Source organism: Balaenoptera ricei, chromosome 2 (assembly GCF_028023285.1).
Source record: "Balaenoptera ricei isolate mBalRic1 chromosome 2, mBalRic1.hap2, whole genome shotgun sequence".
Taxonomy (NCBI): domain Eukaryota; kingdom Metazoa; phylum Chordata; class Mammalia; order Artiodactyla; family Balaenopteridae; genus Balaenoptera; species Balaenoptera ricei.
This window is the reverse complement of record NC_082640.1, coordinates 81298254-81316215: the sequence shown is the minus strand read 5'-3', so window position 1 is coordinate 81316215 and position 17962 is coordinate 81298254. Positions and strand designations below refer to the sequence as shown.

The 17962-nt window shown below is 38.1% G+C and overlaps 1 protein-coding gene across 2 annotated transcripts in view; it reads left to right on the top strand.

Annotated features, from left to right (window-relative positions):
- UNC13C (unc-13 homolog C) overlaps positions 1-17962 on the top strand; it is a 596809-nt gene that overhangs the window by 453916 nt on the left and 124931 nt on the right. The gene's annotated exons all lie outside the window — the stretch shown is intronic.

Sequence of the window (17962 nt, the reverse complement as noted above, 5' to 3'; positions counted from 1 at the left end):
TATTCTTGCCTCCTTTATCAAAAATAAGGTGACCGTACATGCGTGGGTTTATCTCTGGGCTTTCTATCCTGTTCCATTGATCTATATTTCTGTTTTTGTGCCAGTACCATACTGTCTTGATTACTGTAGCTTTGTAGTATAGTCTGAAGTCTATCTCATCCCATTTTTTTCCTTATAACTATCCATCTCTAGTTTCCTAGCACCAGATTATGTGGTCCTGACTTCATACCACTTCCTGAATTTTAAAGGTCTATGACTCAGACAAATCATGCAGAATTCTTCCAAGTCTAATATAAAATGGTATGCTCTTCCTTCTGAGTATTATGGAAGAGCAGCTTCACACCCTGGCTTGCCTGTAAAACACTTCACAGATGTAGCAGTCTGTGTCGTAGATGAAGATTATAGAGGAAATGTTGGTGTTGTACTGTTTAATTTTGGCAAAGAAACATTTGAAGTCAAAAGGGTGATTGAATTGCACAGCTCATTTGTGAACAGGTTTCTTATCCAGAAATAGAGGAAGTTCAAGTTTTGGATGATGCTGAAAGGGGTTCAAGGGGTTTTGGCTCCAGTGGAAATAGCCAGTCTTATGCGAAACCCACCAGTCTAGATTTGTGGGTTGTAGATCTACACCAGAATTCTAAGCAGATATATCAGAGTGTATGGCTGTGAAGTATGTCTGACCTCACATCACTTCTGGTTTAGTTTACCAGGGAGCCTTGCTTCATTCTGGGATTCTGCTGAGATACTTGTTTTAATTTTGAGTTGGACTGCCAACTATAAGTATAAAGCTGCTTCTAGCATCAGTTTCAGTGGTCATGGAGTAAGGCAATATTTTACTAATTTTGCTTGGCTTTTTTTTCCTAGTGTTTTGCTAAGGCTTAGTTACCAGAAATGTTTCATGAAAGACACTTCTGTATCTTCTTTCTTACCCTACAAAAGTTAATGATATTTTTTCCTTCATTGTCATTGAATCTTAAGAAAGTTGACTACAATAATTGATTATTATGGCTAATCTTTTCTCTTGTTTGCTGATTTCCTTCTCTGGAAGATTCACATTGGTCCAAATTACTTTTTGCTAACATATTATTATGTATAGTCCATTATTTTTTCATTTTTATTTTATTACTCCAAGCTTTATTACCTTGTAAGTACAATACCTTACTTTGGCAGCCAGAATTTTACATGATATCTCACCTCCAAAGATGTGCTGATATTACAAAACCTTTATAGAGCTGCTCTAAAATGGAAAATTGTAATTCTTATTTTCTCTCTCTCCCTCTCTCTCTCTTCTCCCCTCCCCCTCTCTCTCTGCCTTTCTCTTTTTGCTTCTAGTTACATGGATTGGCATTCTCAGTATATGAAAAAGAGCCCATGATCTCCATCTGTATATTGTTAATATGCATTTATGCTTACCTTTGATAGATGTTTATATGTGTGTATTATCTGTAAAAGTCTGATACATATTTATTTTTACAATCACAGTTTCTGAGTGCTAAGGTTTGGGGTTTGTGAGCACATACTATCTTACAAACCATCATGTGCATTGACCCCCTAATGCTGACTCTTTATTTGGTGTTCCTTCCAAACCTTCCATATCATCACCTCTTAGAGATAGAGCAGCCTGTCAAACACTTAGAGGGATGTTTAAGAGAGCCCTACAGAATTGAACCACCAACTCTAGGACAACACAGAGTGTTTATGCAATAAAATGATGTCATAGATTAAGAACTGGAAAGTGACACTGTGATGATTGATGGCAGCAAATTTGCTTTTGGCATGAGAATGGATTGAGTGTATGTCACCCCATCCTGTAAATCGATACATAATTGTCCATAAAATCCCATGCATACACTAACTTTCAGAAGAAGATATATTATTTAAAAGTAAATGCTGGTAAACACCATCTAAAGGCAAACAGGAATAGTCTTCTAAGTTGCCAAGCTTTTTCCTTGTACAATTTTAATGAAGGATTTTTATTCTGGTAATAAAATATTCTTCTCATTGAAATTCAAAGATTAATTATTTAATATCTTTATTGGAGTATAATTGCTTTACAATGATGCATTAATTTCTGCTGTACAACAAAGTGAATCAGCTATATGTATACATATATCCCCATATCTCCTCCCTCTTGAGCCTCCCTCCTACACTCCCTATCCCACCCCTCTAGGTCATCACAAAGCATTGAGCTGATCTCCCTATGCTATGCAGCAGCTTCCCACTAGCCATCTGTTTTACATTTCGTAGTGTATATATGTCAATGATACTCTATCACTTCGTCCCAGCTTCCCCTTCAACCTGTGTGTTCAAGTCTGTTCCCTATGTCTGCATCTTTATTCCTGCCCTACCACTAGGTTCATCATTACCGTTTTTTAAGATTCCATATATGTACGTTAGCATACGGTATTTGTTTTTCTCTTTCTGATTTACTTCACTCTGTATGACAGTCTCTAGGTCCATTCATCTCATTACAAATAACTCAGTTTTGTTCCTTTTTATGGCTGAGTAATATTCCATCGTATATATGTGCCACATCTTCTTTATCCATTCATCTGTTGATGGACATTTAGGTTGCTTCCATGTCCTGGCTATTGTAAATAGTGCTGCAACGAACATTGTGGTGCATGACTCTTTTTGAATTATGGTTTTCTCAGGGTATATGCCCAGTAGTGGGATTGCTGGGTCATATGGTAATTCTATTTTTAGTTTTTTAAGGAACCGCCATACTGATCTCCATAGTAGCTGTATCAATTTACATTCCCACCAACAGTGCAAAAGGGTTACCTTTTCTCCACACCCTCTCCAACATTTATTTTTTGTAGATTTTTTGATGATAGCAATTCTGACTGGTGTGAGGTGATACCTCATTGTAGTATTGATTTGCATTTCTCTAATGATTAGTGATGTTGAGCATTCTTTCATGTGTTTGTTGGCCATCTGTATATCTTCTTTGGAGAGATGTCTATTTAGGTCTTCTGCCCATTTTTGGATTGGGTTGTTTGTTTTTTTGATATTGAGCTGCATGAGCTGCTTGTATATTTTAGAAATTAATCCTTTGTCAGGATTCATTTGCAAATATTTTCTCCCATTCTGAGAGTTTTCTTTCACCAAATATTAAATTTTGTAGAAAATTATTATACCGCAGTTCAGAAAATTAATTAAATGTTTTATCTTGTAAATGTAATGAGCAAGTTAAATATTTATTGCCAAAATTAAAGATGTAGGTGAACTGATGGCTAAATAAATTTGGTTGTTCACATCATATGAGATAAATGCAGTTTTGTGACTGGTCTACAACTAAGCAGAAAATACTTTGGGAGAATTAAAGATAATTTGAAGTATATCTTTGAATTTGATATTATAATATCTTAAATCAATATTTGGCATGTGGTAGTTAAGATATAATTGTAGTTTATTTGAAATATCTCCTTATAATATATCATTACACATTATGGGAGGAATACATGAAGACATGAGGAAAACAGGCATATAGATTTTGGAAAATAACAGCTCACTTTATATAAAATCATCCAAGTGGTGATAACTACTCAGCATATAGCTGAGAGACTACAAGTATGAAACGAGGCTGACAGGAAGATTAACTGTAATATTAGTCTCCCTGCAAAATGTATTACTTCTATGATAATTCCACTCTCAGAGCCTATATACTATTTTCTTAACATGGAACTTCTTAAGTTCTTAAGAAGTCTGATTCACTGATTTCCTACGTGATGGTGGATCAATTCACAGTGGGGTCTGCTAAAGGTTCTTACATTGATACAGTTCCATAAAGCAAGGGGACAGCCTGACTACATATGTGTGTGGGAGGGCGTGTGTGTGGGTGTGTGTGTGTGTGAAACAGGAAATTAGAAAGCAAAATAGTTTGGAGGTTAATTAATAAGCGCATCTTAACCTTTCAGAAACCTTTGTGTGATGCAACAGAACATAACCCCACGTAACCAAACTCCATAACGAATGATTTAACACAGTGCCAGCTTATTTATTTCTTAACCTGTACAAGTCAAAGAAGGTATTTCTGATTGGGTGGCTCTCCTCTGAAAAGTGGCTCAAGGACCCAGATTTCAACCGTCTAGCGGCTCTGTGATCCCCTAGAACCTTGGAATCCTTGGCTGGATCTTCTGCATCTGGCCACAAATGAGGGAAAGGCAAGCACAGCAGATTTCACAGGAGTTGTTTTAGGGCAAGGCTGAAAATAGCATATATTACTTTGGCCCACAAGTCAGTCATAGGCCAACCTATTGCAAGGAAGGTTGGGAAATGTAGTCTGGTTGTATGCCTGGGAGGAAAAGGACTTAGTGCGATAACCATCTAATTAGTTAAACTTGCCACAGATACTGGGGTTCTTGATGATCACCACAAGTCACTGCTGAAAAAAGTTAAACTCTACTTAATATTTTCTACTTAAGGACAAAACAGGTGCACCTTATTATATAGGCGGGTACCATTTCCATTATCAATTGCATTTTTCTTCAGATCAAACCTACCTCACAAACTAACTCAGTAAGCTGAAAACCTCTTGCTATGTCAGCTGAAGTGCACAGTGCATGCAAAGATGTCAATTACTCTGGTTGAACTGGCAAAATGTGACAACAGTTGGTACTGGTCTCTCGTTCCTGTCCACAGAGCTGTAAATATTAGCTGATGGTGCACGAGAGACATGCAACGTAAAAGAATAGAAACTAATTCCTATGAGTGTGAAAGCAATTCTTTTTTTTTTAAACATCTTTATTGGAGTATAATTGCTTTACAATGGTGTATTAGTTTCTGCTTTATAACAGAGTGAATCAGCTATACATATACATATATCACCATATCTCCTCCCTCTTGCGTCTCTCTCCCACCCTCCCTATCCCACCCCTCTAGGTGGTCACAAAACACTGAGCTGATCTCCCTGTGCTATACGGCTGCATCCCACAAGCTATCTGTTTTACATTTGGTACTGTAAATAAGCTCATGCAACTCCCTCACTTCGTCCCAGCTTACACTTCCCCCTCCCCATGTCCTCAGGTCCATTCTCTACATCTGCATCTTTATTCCTGTCCTGCCCCTAGGTTCTTCATGACTTTTTTTTTTTTTTTTTACATTCCATATGTATGTGTTAGCATACGGAATCTGTTTTTCTCTTTCTGACTTACTTCACTCTGTATGACAGATTTGAGGTCCATCCACCTCACTACAAATAACTCAATTTCGTTTCTTTTTACGGCTGAGTAATATTCTATTGTATATATGTGCCACATCTTCTTTATCCATTCCTCTGTCAATGGACACTTAGGGTGCTTCCATGTCCTGGCTATTGTAAGTAGAGCTGCAGTGAACATTGTGGTACATGACTCTTTTTGAATTATGGTTTTCTCAGGGTATATGCCCAGTAGTGGGATTGCTGGGTTGTATGGTAGTTCTATTTTTAGTTTTTCAAGGAACCTCCATACTGATCTCCATAGTGGCTGTATCAATTTACATTCCCACCAACAGTGCAAGAGTGTTCCCTTTTCTCCACACCCTCTCCATCGTTTACTTTTTGTAGATTTTTTGATGATGGCCATTCTGACTGGTGTGAGAGGATACCTCATTGTAGTTTTGATTTGCATTTCTCTAATGATTAGTGATGTTGAGCATCCTTTCATCTGTTTGTTGGCAATCTGTACATCTTCTCTGGAGAAATGTCTATTTAAGTCTTCTACCCATTTTTGGATTCGGTTGTCTGTTTTTTGATATTGAGCTGCATAAGCTGCTTGTAAATTTGGACATTAATCCTTTGTCAGTTTCCTGTTTTGCAAATATTTTCTCCCATTCTGAGGGCTGTCTTTTCGTCTTGTTTATGGTTTCCTCTGCTGTGCAAAAGCTTTTAAGTTTCATTAGGTCCTATTTGTTTATTTTTGTTTTTATTTCCATTTCTCTAGGAGGTGGGTCAAAAAGGATCTTGCTGTGATTTATGTCATAGAGTGTTCTGCCTCTGTTTTCCTCTAAGAATTTTATACTCTCTGGCCTTACATTTAGGTCTTTAATCCATTTTGAGTTTATTTTCGTGTACGCTGTTAGGAAGTGTTCTAATTTCATTCTTTTACATTGTAGCTCTCCAGTTTTTTCAGCACCACTTATTGAAGAGGCTGTCTTTTCTCGATTGTATATTCTTGCCTCCGTTATCAAAGATAAGCTGACCATATGTGCATGGGCTTATCTCTGGGCTTTCTATCCTGTTCCATTGATCTATATTTCTGTTTTTTGCCAGTACCATACTGTCTTGAATACTGTAGCTTTGTAGTATAGTCTGAAGTGAGGGAGCCTGATTCTTCCAGCCCCGTTTTTCTTTCTCAAGATTGCTTTGGCTATTCGGGGTCTTTTGTGTTTCCATACAAACTGTAAAAATTTTTTGGTCTAGTTCTGTGAAAAATGCCATTGGTAATTTGAATGGTATTGCATTGAATCTGTAAATGGCTTTGGGTTGTATAGTCATTTTCGCAGTGTTGATCCTTCCAATCCAGGGACATGGTATATCTCTCCATCTGTTTGTATCATCTTTAATTTCTTTCATCAGTGTCTTATAGTTTTCTACATACAGGTCTTTTGTCTCCTTGGGTAGGTTTATTCCTAGGTATTTTATTCTTTTTCTTGCAATGGTAAAGGGGAGTGTTTCCTTAATTTGTCTTTCAGATTTTTCATCATTAGTGTATAGGAATGCAAGAGATTTGTGTGCATTAATTTTGTTTCCTGCTGCTTTACCAAATTCATTGATTAGCTCTAGTAGTTTTCTGGTAGAGTCTTTAGTATTTTCTATGTGTAGTATCATGTCATCTGCAAACAGTGACAGTTTTACCTCTTCTTTTCCAATTTGAATTCCTTTTATTTCTTTTTCTTCTCTGATTGCTGTGAATAAAACTTCCAGAACTATGTTGACTAATAGTGGTGAGAGTGGGCAACCTTGTCTTGTTCCTGATCTTAGTGGAAATGGTTTCCATTTTTCACCTTTGAGGACGATCTTGGCTGTGGGTTTGTCATATATAGCCTTTATTATGTTGAGGTAAGTTCCCTCTATGCCTCCTTTCTGGAGGGTTTTTATCATAAATGGGTGTTGAATTTTGTCAAAAGCTTTTTCTGAACATATTGAGATGATCATACAGTTTTTATCCTTCAGTTTGTTAACATGGTATATCACATTGACTGATTTGCGTATATTGAAGAATCCTTGCATTCCTGGGATAAACCCCACTTGATCACAGTATATGATCCTTTTAATGTGCTGTTGGATTCTGTTTGCTAGTATTTTGTTGAGGATTTTTGCATCTATACTCATCAGTGATATTGGCTGGCAGTTTTCTTTCTGTGTGACATATTTTTCTGGTTTTGGTATTAGGGTGATGGTGGCCTCATAGAATGAGTTTGGGAGTGTTCCTCCATCTGCTATATTTTAGAAGAGTTTGAGAAGGATACGTGTTAGCTGTTCTCTAAATGTTTGATAGAATTCGCCTGTGAAGCCATCTGGTCCTGGGCTTTTGTTTGTTGGAAGATTTTTAATAACAGTCTCAATTTCAGTGCTTGTGATTGGCCTGTTTAAATTTTCTATTTCTTCCTGGTTCAGTCTCAGAAGGTTGTGCTTTTCTAAGAATTTGTCCATTTTTTCCAGGTTGTCCATTTTATTGGCATATAGTTGCTTGTAGTAATCTCTCATGATCCTTTGTATTTCTGAAGTGTCAGTTGTTACCTCTCCTATTTCATTTCTAGTTCTATTGATTTGAGTCGTCTCCATTTTTTTCTTGATGAGTCTGGCTAATGGTTTACCATCTCAAAGAACCAGCTTTTAGTTTTATTGATCTTTGCTATTGTTTCCTTTATTTCTTTCTCATTTATTTCTTCTCTGATCTTTGTAATTTCTTTCCTTCTGCTAACTTTGTGGTTTTTCTGTTCTTCTTTCTCTGCTTGCTTTAGGTGTAAGATTAGGTTGTTTATTTGAGATGTTTCTTGTTTCTTGAGGTAGGATTGTATTGCTATAAACTTCTCTCTTAGAACTGCTTTTGCTACATCCCATAGGCTTTCAGTCTTCGTATTTTCATTGTCGTTTGTTTCTAGGTATTTTTTGACTTCCTCTTCCATTTCTTCAGTGATCTCTTTGTTATTCAGTAGTGTATTGTTTAGCCTCCATGTGTTTGTATTTTTTACAGATTTTTTCCTGTAATTGATATCTAGTCTCATAGCATTGTGGCCAGAAAAGATACTTGATACGATTTCAGTTTTCTTAAATTTACCGAGGCTTGATTTGTGACCCAAGATATGTTCTGTCCTGGAGAATGTTCCATGAGCACTTGAGAAGTAAGTGTGTTCTGTTGTTTTGTTTGTTTTTTGTTTTTGTTTTTGTTTTTGTTTTTGGCTGTGTTGGGTCTTCATTGCTGCGCACAGGCTTTCTTTTGTTGCGGCTAGTGGGGGCTACTCTTCATTGCGATGTGCAGGCTTCTCATTGTGGTGGCTTCTCTTATTGCAGAGCACAGACTTTAAGTATGCAGGCTTCAGTAGTTGTGGTGCACAGGCTTAGTTGCTCTATGGCATGTTGGATCTTCCTGGACCAGGGCTCGCACCCATGTCCCCTGCATTGGCAGGCGGATTCTTAACCACTGCGCCACCAGGGAAGCCCATACTCTGTTGTTTTTGGATGGAATGTCTTATAAATATCAATTAAGTCCATCTTGTTTAATGTATCATTTAAAGCTTGTGTTTCCTTTTTTATTTTCATTTTGCATTATCTGTCCATTGGTGAAAGTGGGATGTTAAAATCCCCTACTGTGATTCTGTTATGTCAATTTCCCCTTTTATGGCTGTTAGCGTTTGCCTTATGTATTGAGGTGCTCCTATGTGGTGTGCATAAATATTTACAATTGTTATGTCTTCTTCTTGGATTGCTCCCTTGATCATTATGTAGTGTCCTTCTTTGTCTCTTCTAATAGTCTTTATTTTAAAGTCTATTTTGTCTGATATGAGAATTGCTAGTCCAGCTTTCTTTTGATTTCCATTTGCATAGAATATCTTTTTCCACCCCCTCACTTTCAGTCTGTATGTGTCCCTAGGTCTGAAGTGTGTGTCTTTAGACTGCATATATATGGGTCTTGTTTTTGTATCCATTCAGCCAGTCTATGTCTTTGGGTTTTAGCATTTAATCCATTTACATTTAAGGTAATTATCAATATGTATGTTCCTATTTCTATTTCCTTAATTGTTTTGGGTTTGTTATTGTAGGTCATTTCCTTCTCTTGTATTTCCTGCCTAGAGAAGTTCCTTTAGCATTTGTTGTAAAGCTGGTTTGGTGGTGCTGAATTGTCTTAGCATTTGCTTGTCTGTAAAGGTTCTAATTTCTCCATCAAATCTGAATGAGATCCTTGCTGGGTAGAGTAATCTTGGTTGTAGGTTTTTCCCTTTCATCACTTTAAATATGTCCTGCCACTCCCTTCTGCCTTGCAGAGTTTCTGCTGAAAGATCAGCTGTTAACCTTATGGAGATTCTCTTGTATGTTGTTTGTTGTTTTTCCCTTGCTGCTTTTAATATTTTTTCTTTCTACTTAATTTTTGATAGTTTGTTTAATATGTGTCTTGGTGTGTTTCTCCTTGGATTTATCCTTTATGGGACTCTCTGCACTTCCTGTACTTGATTGACTATTTCCTTTCCCATATTAGGGAAGTTTTCAACTATAATCTCTTCAAATATTTTCTCAGTCCCTTCCTTTCTCTCTTCTTCCTCTGGGACCCCTATAATTCTGATGTTCCTGCGTTTAACGTTGTCCCGGAAGTCTTTAAGACTGTCCTCAATTCTTTTCATTCTTTTTTCTTTATTCTGCTCTGCAGTAGTTATTTCCTCTCTTCTGTCTTTCAGGTCACTTATCTGCTCTTCTGCCTGTTATTCTGCTATTGATTCCTTCTAGAGAATTTTTCATTTCATTTATTGTGTTGTTTATCTTTTTTTGTTTGCTCTTTAGTTCTCCTAAGTTCTTGTTAAACGTTTTTTGAATTTCCTCCATTCTATTTCCAAGATTTGGATCATGTTTACTATCATTGCTCTGAATTCTTTTTCAGACAGACTGCCTATTTCATCTTCATTTGTTTGGTCTGGTGGGTTTTTACCTTGCTCCTTCATCTGCTGTGGGTTTCTCTGTCTTCTCATTTTGCTTAACTTACTGTGTTTGGGGTCTCCTTTTCACAGGCTGCAGGTACGTAGTTCCCATTCTTTTTGGTGTCTGCCCCCAGTATCTAAGGTTGTTTCAGTGGGTTGTGTAGGCTTCCTGATGGAGAGGACTGGTGCCTGTGTTCTGGTGAATGAGGCTGGATCTTGTCTTTCTGGTGGGCAGGTCTGTGTCCGGTGGTCTGTCTTGGGGTGTCTGTGACCTTATTATGATTTTAGGCAGCCTCTCTGCTAATGGGTGGGGTTGTGTTCCTGTCTTGCTAGTTGTTTTGCATATGGTGTCCACACTGTAGCTTGCTGGTCGTTGAGTGGAGCTGGGTCTTAGCGTTGAGATGGAGATCTCTGGGAGAGCTTTTACCATTTGATATTACATGGAGCCAGGAGGTCTCTAGTGGATCAGTGTCCTGAACTTGCCTCTCCCACCTCAGAGGCACATGTCCTGACACCCAGCCTGAGCTCCAAGACCCTGTCAGCCACACGGCTCAGATGAAAGGGGAGAAAAAAAGAAAGAAAAAAATAAAATAAAATAAAGTAAATTTATTAAAATAAAAAATAATTATTAAAAATTAAAAAGTAATAAAAACAGAAAAAAAAGGAAGAAAGACAGAAGAGAGCAACCAAACCACAAAACAAATCCACCAATGATAACAAGTGCTAAAAACTATAGTAAAAAAAAAAAAAAAAAAACCGACAGAACCCTAAGCCAAATGGTAAAAGCAAAGCTATACAGACAAAATCACAGAAAGAAGCATACATATACACACTCACAAAAAGAGAAAAAGAAAAAATATATATACATATCATTGCTTCCAAAGTGCACCACCTCAATTTTGGGATGATTAGTTGTGTATTCAGGTATTCCAAGATGCAAGGTATATCAAGTTGATTTTGGAGATTTAATCCACTGTGCCTGAGGCTGCTGGGAGAAATTTCCCTTTCTCTTCTTTGTTTGCACTGTTCCTGGGGTTCTGTTTTGGATTTGGCCCCGCCTCTGGGTGTAGGTTGCCTGAGGGCATCTGTGCTTTGCTCAGACAGGACAGATTTAAAGTAGCAGCTGATTAGGGGGCGCTGGCTCACTCAGGCCAGGGTAGTGGGGGAGTGCCGGGGGGAGGGAGAGGTATGGAATGCGGAGAGAGACTGCCACGACAGAGGCTGGTGTGAAGTTGCAACCGCCTGAGGCACGCTGTCTGTTCCCCCCGGGGAAGTTTTCCTTGGATCACGGGACCCTGGCAGTGGCAGGCTGCACAGGCTCCTGGGAGGGGCGGTGTGGAGAGTGACCTGTGCTTGCACACAGGCTTCTTGGTGGCTGCAGCAGCAGCCTTAGTGTCTCATGCCCGTCTCTGGTGTCTGTGCTGATAGCTGCCGCTCACACCTGTCTCTGGAGCTCGTTTAGGGGGTGCCCTGAATCCCCCCTCCTCGTGCACCCTGAAACAATGGCCTCTTGCCTCTTAGGCAGGTCCAGACTTTTTCCCGGATTCCCTCCCGGCTAGCTGTGGCGCACTAGCCCCCTTCAGGCTGTGTTCACGCAGCCAACCCCAGTCCTCTCCCTGGGATCTGACCTCCGAAGAAGCCTGAGCCTCAGCTCCCAGCCCCCACCCGCCCAGGTGGGTGAGCAGAGAAGTCTCTCAGGCTGGTGAGTGCTGGTCGGCACCGATCCTCTGTGTGGGAGCCTCTCCGCTTTGCCCTCCGCACCCCTGTGGCTGCGCTCTCCTCCATGGCTCCGAAGCTTCCCGCCCTCTGTCACCCGCAGTCTCCGCCCGCAAAGGGGCTTCCTAGTGTTTGGAAACCTTTCCTCCTTCACAGCTCCCTCCCAGAGATACAGGTCCTGTCCGTATTCTTTTGTCTCTGTTTTTTCTTTTTTCTTTTGCCCTACCCAGGTTCATGGGGAGTTTCATTGCCTTTTGGGAAGTCTGACGTCTTTGGCCAGCATTCAGTAGGTGTTCTGTAGGAGTTGTTCCACATGTAGATGTATTTCTGATGTATTTGTCAGGAGGAAGGTGATCTCCACATCTTACTCTTCCGCCATCTTGAAGGTCTTCCCCTCGAAAGCAATTCTTTAAGGAGAAAACTATTAGTAATTCTTATAAGGTTTGTTTTTTGTTTGTTTGTTTTTTAGCAGAGGGGGGTACTAAAACCCTGATAATTTGAGTTATCATATCACATACATTCTTAGGAACTAGAAAAGATGGTCTCCAGACTAGAGCAAAACAAGATTTCATCTTTTTAAAAGATAATTGGTCTCCTTCTTTTCTCCTTTCTTGTGTTTATCCTCAGTAGGAGGGACGTGGTAGGTGGGGAAGAAGAGTTGGGGGGCCTACCTACAGTGTGGCTACAGAACATTAGACAAATAGAAGTGTTCCTTTCCTGGAAATGTGGGAACAGCAGGAATGAGGGGAATGTAGGAGGGCAGAGACCTTGCAGAGTCCAGGAGAGTGGGTTTGGGGAGGGCTGTAAGCTCTGAGCAGAGTGCCCAAATAGGGAAGAAGGCAAGACTGCTGCATTTATGGAGAAGTGAAGTGTAAATGGTTAAGCAAATAAACTGCAGGTCTTGTCTAGAAATCTGACTGGGGACTGCCCACAGCTGCTTTTACCTACTCTCCAAAGTACAGAGGCGACTTCATTGTAAGGGGCAGAGATTGGCAAACCTTTTCCTTTTATGACACAACATAGGGTTCACCCAAACTTGCTACCAGAACATGAGTAGAAAGAGGAAAAAACCCAAAACCTTAATTGGAACCATAGTTATAAAATTTTGCAAAGGAGACACATCGATATTAAATAGCATTTCTTATATGAAGTTTTGTTTTATATAATACGTATCATCTGGCTCAAATTCCTCTTTGTGCACTGAACCACTAACAGCAAATAATTTCTGTATTTAATTGTTCACCTAAAACGTAAAATTGGGCTAAATTCATCTCCTCCAAGAGACCACATCCTCCTGTACATATCAAATCACGGCACTTGCCATACTATATTAAATTCCCTGTTACATGTCACCCTTCTTCCCTAAGCTCTGTGCATATGGGTCCTTCATCTTTATCTCTCTAGGGCCTCCCATGTGACCTGGCACAAGCTACACACTCAGTAAACATTTTTGTTATTAGATGGAACTGGGTTACCCTTCCCTCAGGATTCTGATAATGTGCAAAAACTCTTAGGAGAGGTAATAGATTTCCAGGCTCTCACCTCTAACACTTGCAAAGACAAGAGCATAAATGGAGGTCCACATAGCATAGACCTAAATATTTATCATTTCTAAATCAAGCTAATAAACTTTTAAATGAAATGTGTTCTATCGTCTTACCTCAAAAAGTCAACTTACTTTTGGCCTTCCCTGGTGGTGCAGTGGTTAAGAATCCTCCTGCCAATGTAGGGGACATGGGTTCGAGCCCTGTTCTGGGAAGATCCCACATGCCGCGGAGCAGCTAAGCCTGTGCACCACAACTACTGAGCCTGCATTCTAGAACCCGAGAGCCACAACTACTGAGTCTGCATGCCTAGAGGCCGTGCCCTGCAACAAGAGAAGCCACTGCAATGAGAAGCCCGCGCACCACAATGAAGAGTAGCCCCCACTCGCCACAACTAGAGAAAGCCTGCATGCAGCAATGAAGACCCAACGCAGCCAAAAATAAAATTAAAAAAATTTTTTTTAAAAAGAAAAAAAATAAACTTACTTTTATATTGATACAATAAAAAAATTTGGACCAGTTATTTTTTAATATGCTGAAAGTTGGCAAAATATCAAAGATAGCAATTGAATTATCAATATGCATATTTTGGTGTCCTAAGAGGCAATGTTTGTGTTTTCCAGTGAAGATACAAATAAGTCATAAATTATATTTTTCTTTCAGAAATGTATATTTTCACCTTTATTTCAGCAAAATGACTAATTATGCCATTATAATAAAATATTTCACATATTTTGTGTTCTATTTACAGTGGCACCAAATAATACATTTCCAAAGCCACATGATGTCTGTTGTCTTTAATTTTTTCCTGTTTTAAAATATTTAAGCATATCTTTGAACTTTTAAAAATTTCTTTTCAGCCTTTTTTTTCTTCTCTGAGGTTACATGTTTTCTATCCAATCTCAGTTTATATGCACTCTTTTTTTTAAATTGAGATATAGTTGATTTACAGTATTATATTAGTCTCAGGTGTACAACATAGTGATTCAAAATTTGTATAGATTATATTCCATTTATAGTTTTTATAAAATATTGGCTATATTCCCTGTGCTATATAATACATCCTGTGGCTTATTAATTTTATATATAGTAGTTTGTACTTCTTAATCCCCTACCCCTATCTTGCCCCTCCACCTTCCATCTCACCATCTTAACCACTAGTTTGCTCTTCCTGTGAGTCTGTTGCTTCTTTGTTGTATTCATTCATTTGTTTTATTGTTTAAATTTCACCTATAAGTGATAACATATGGTATTTGTCTTTCTCCTTCAGACTTATTTCCCTAAGCGTAATATGTTCCAGGTCCGTGTTCTTGCAAATGACAAGATTTCATTCTTTTTATGGCTGAGTAATATTCCACTGTGCATGTGTGTGTGTGTGTGTGTGTGTGTGTGTATACACCACATCTTTATTATCCATTCGTCTGTTGATGAGCACTTAGGTTGTTGGCATATCTTGGCAATTGTAAATAATGCTGTTGTGAACACTGGTCTGCATGTATCTTTTCAAATTACTGTTTTCATTTTCTTTGAATGTATACCCAGGAGTGGAATTGCTGGATCATATGGTAGTTTGATTTGTAGTTTTTTGAGGAAACTCCATTCTGTTTCCACAGTAGCTCCACCAATTTACATTACCACAAACAATGTACTAGGTTTCCCTTTACTCCACATCCTTGACAACATTTGTTATTTATGACCTTTTTGAACATAGCCCTTTTGACAGGTGTGAGGTGATACATCATTGTGGTTTTGATTTGCATTTATCTTATGATTAATGATGTTGAGCATCTTTTCCTGTGCCTGTTGCCATGTCTGTCTTCTTTGGAAAACTGTCTATTCACGTCTTCTGCCCAATTTTTTAAATCAAATTGTTTGGGGGTTTTTTGATGTTGAGTTGTATGAGTTGTTTATATATTTTGGATATTAACCCCTTATCAGTCATACAATTTGCAAATATTTTCTCCCATTCAGTAGGTTTTAGCATTTTTGTTGATGGTTTCCTTTGCTGTGCAAAAGCTTTTAAGTTTAATCAGGTCTCATTTTTAAATTTTTGCTTTTGTTTCCTTTGGCTGCAAGACAGATTCAAAAAAATTATTACTATGATTTATGTCATAGAATGTTCTACCTATGTTTTCTTCTAGTTTTATGCTTTCCAGTCTTACATTTAGGTCTTTAATCCATTTTGAGTTTATTTTTATATATAGTGTGAGAAAATGTTCTAATTTCATTCTTTTACATGTAGCTGTCTAGTTTTCCCTTTACTGATTATTGTGGATATAGATGATTTTACTACTTTTGTTTTTTAACCTTCCTACTAGCTTTGTACATGGTTGATTTACTACCTTTACTGGATACTTGCCTTTACCGAGGAGATTTTTCTTTCTGTAATTTTCATGTTTTTTGTTGTGGCCTTTTCTTTTTCACTTATAGAAGTTCCTTTAACATTTCTTGTACAGCTGGTTTGGTGGTGCTGAACTCTTTTAGCTTTTGCTTGCCTGTTAAACTTTTGACTTCTCCATCAAATCTAAATGAAAGCCTTGCCTGATAGAGTATCCTTGGTTGTAGTTTTTTCTCTGTCATCACTTTAGTTTCTGCTTAAAAGTCAGCTGATAGCCTTATGGGAGTTCCCTGGTTTCTTTTCCCTTGCTGCTTTTAATATCCTCTCTTATATTCAATTTTTGCCATTTTAATTACAATGTGTCTTGGGGTGGTCCTCTTTGGGTAGATACTGTTTGGGACTCTCTGTGTTTCCTGCACTTTGAGGTCTGCTTCATTTTCTAGGTTAGGGAAGTTTTCAGCTATTATATCTTCACATATGTTCTCTGCCCCTTTCTCTCTCTTCTCCTTCTGGGACCTCTGTAATGTGAGTGTTAGAATATTTGATGTTATTCCAGAGATTTATTAAACTTTCCTCATTTCTTTTTTTTTTCTTTTTTTCTTTTATCTGTTCAGCTTTGGTGATTTCCACTGCTCTATCTTCCAACTCACTGATCCGTTCCTCTGTATCATTTAACCTACTATCGGGTCCTAGCAGTGTATTTTTCATTTAGTTATTGTATTCTTCATCTCTGTTAAACTATTTTAACTTCTGGATTAAAGACCTAAATGTAAGACTGGAAAGCATAAAACTAGAAGAAAACATAGGTAGAACATTCTATGACATAAATCATAGTAATAATGATAATATTTACATACTAATAACTCTGTTCTTCCATTCTTCTCTTGAGTTCTTTGATCATCTTTACAATCATTACCTTGAACTCTTTCTCAGATAGACTGCCTATCTCCATTTCACTTAATTCTTTTTCCGGGGTTTTATCTTGTTCCTTTGTTTGGACCATCTTTCTCTGTCACCTCATTTTGTCTAATTTGCTGTTTTTATTTCTATGTATCTGGTAGGTTGATTATGTTTCCTGACCTTGGAGAAGTGGCCTTTTGTAGGAGATGTCCTATGGGTCTCAGCAGCCCACTCCCCACTGGTCACCAGAGCTGTATGCTCTAGGGGTGCCCCTATGTGTGTGGATCTTTCTGTTGTGGAGGGTAGACTACTGGGGGCAGTCTGGTAGGCATGGCTGGCTCCCAGTCCGGTTGGTTGCCAGGCCCATCCTTGCACAGCGGCTGCCAGTCACCTAGTTCATAATTTTGTCTGGGTGTCTGGTCTATAGGTACTAGTATATTACTCTTGTTTCTGTGTATAGATGTGTTTTCTCTCTGTCTCTGCCTCTTTCTTGGTCCTACAAATTGTCTTGAATTAATCATTGCTTAGATAATTTGAAAATGTTCGATTTGGGGTTGTGTTACCTCTTGTGTTTATTATTGGGATTTAAGTCTCTTTATAGTCAGGTTTTGAAAAGCAGGGATGACCTCAGTTACCTTATAACAATCTAATTGCTTCAGTTAGTGTTTTCAGCCTGGAATATTAAGTAAAGGGCATTCCTATTATAAATTAAAGCCCTTAGCTTGAAGGAGATTCACAGACCTCAACCAGAACTTCTCAGAGGACACTTTCAACCTACATATAGTTAGGGATATTTGGGGTTTGGTTGTGTCTATACTTAGAGCCAGAATTGGCCAACATATTAATATTGAGCAGAGATAAATGTGTTCAGTAACATTATTTTTGTCTCTATTCCCCAGTACTATATGTTCAGATCAAAGTAACAGTTTTAAGCTATACTTTTTGAGCAAGAGAGAGAGAAAAAGTCACATATTAGAAAATCCTGCTATATGGGAAAAGAATCTAAAAGAGTGGATATATATATATATATATATATATATATATATATATATATATATCTGATTCATTTTGCTGTACACCTGAAGCTAACACAACATTGTAAATCAACTATACTCCAATAAAAATTAAAAAAAAAGAAAATCTTGCTAAATAAATGTCAAAAAGTCACAGTGTACAAAATAATTTTTGCTGAACTTAAAAGGTGAAGAAGAAATCAGCTGGCTTAGAAGTTAAATATATTTCTTCTCCTTAATTCTCTAAGTATTAAATATCCAGGCCAAAAATGCAGTCTACTCATTCACATCTCCAGTATTAATCAGGGATTATGCCTCCTAGTTTGATTCATGTTTTA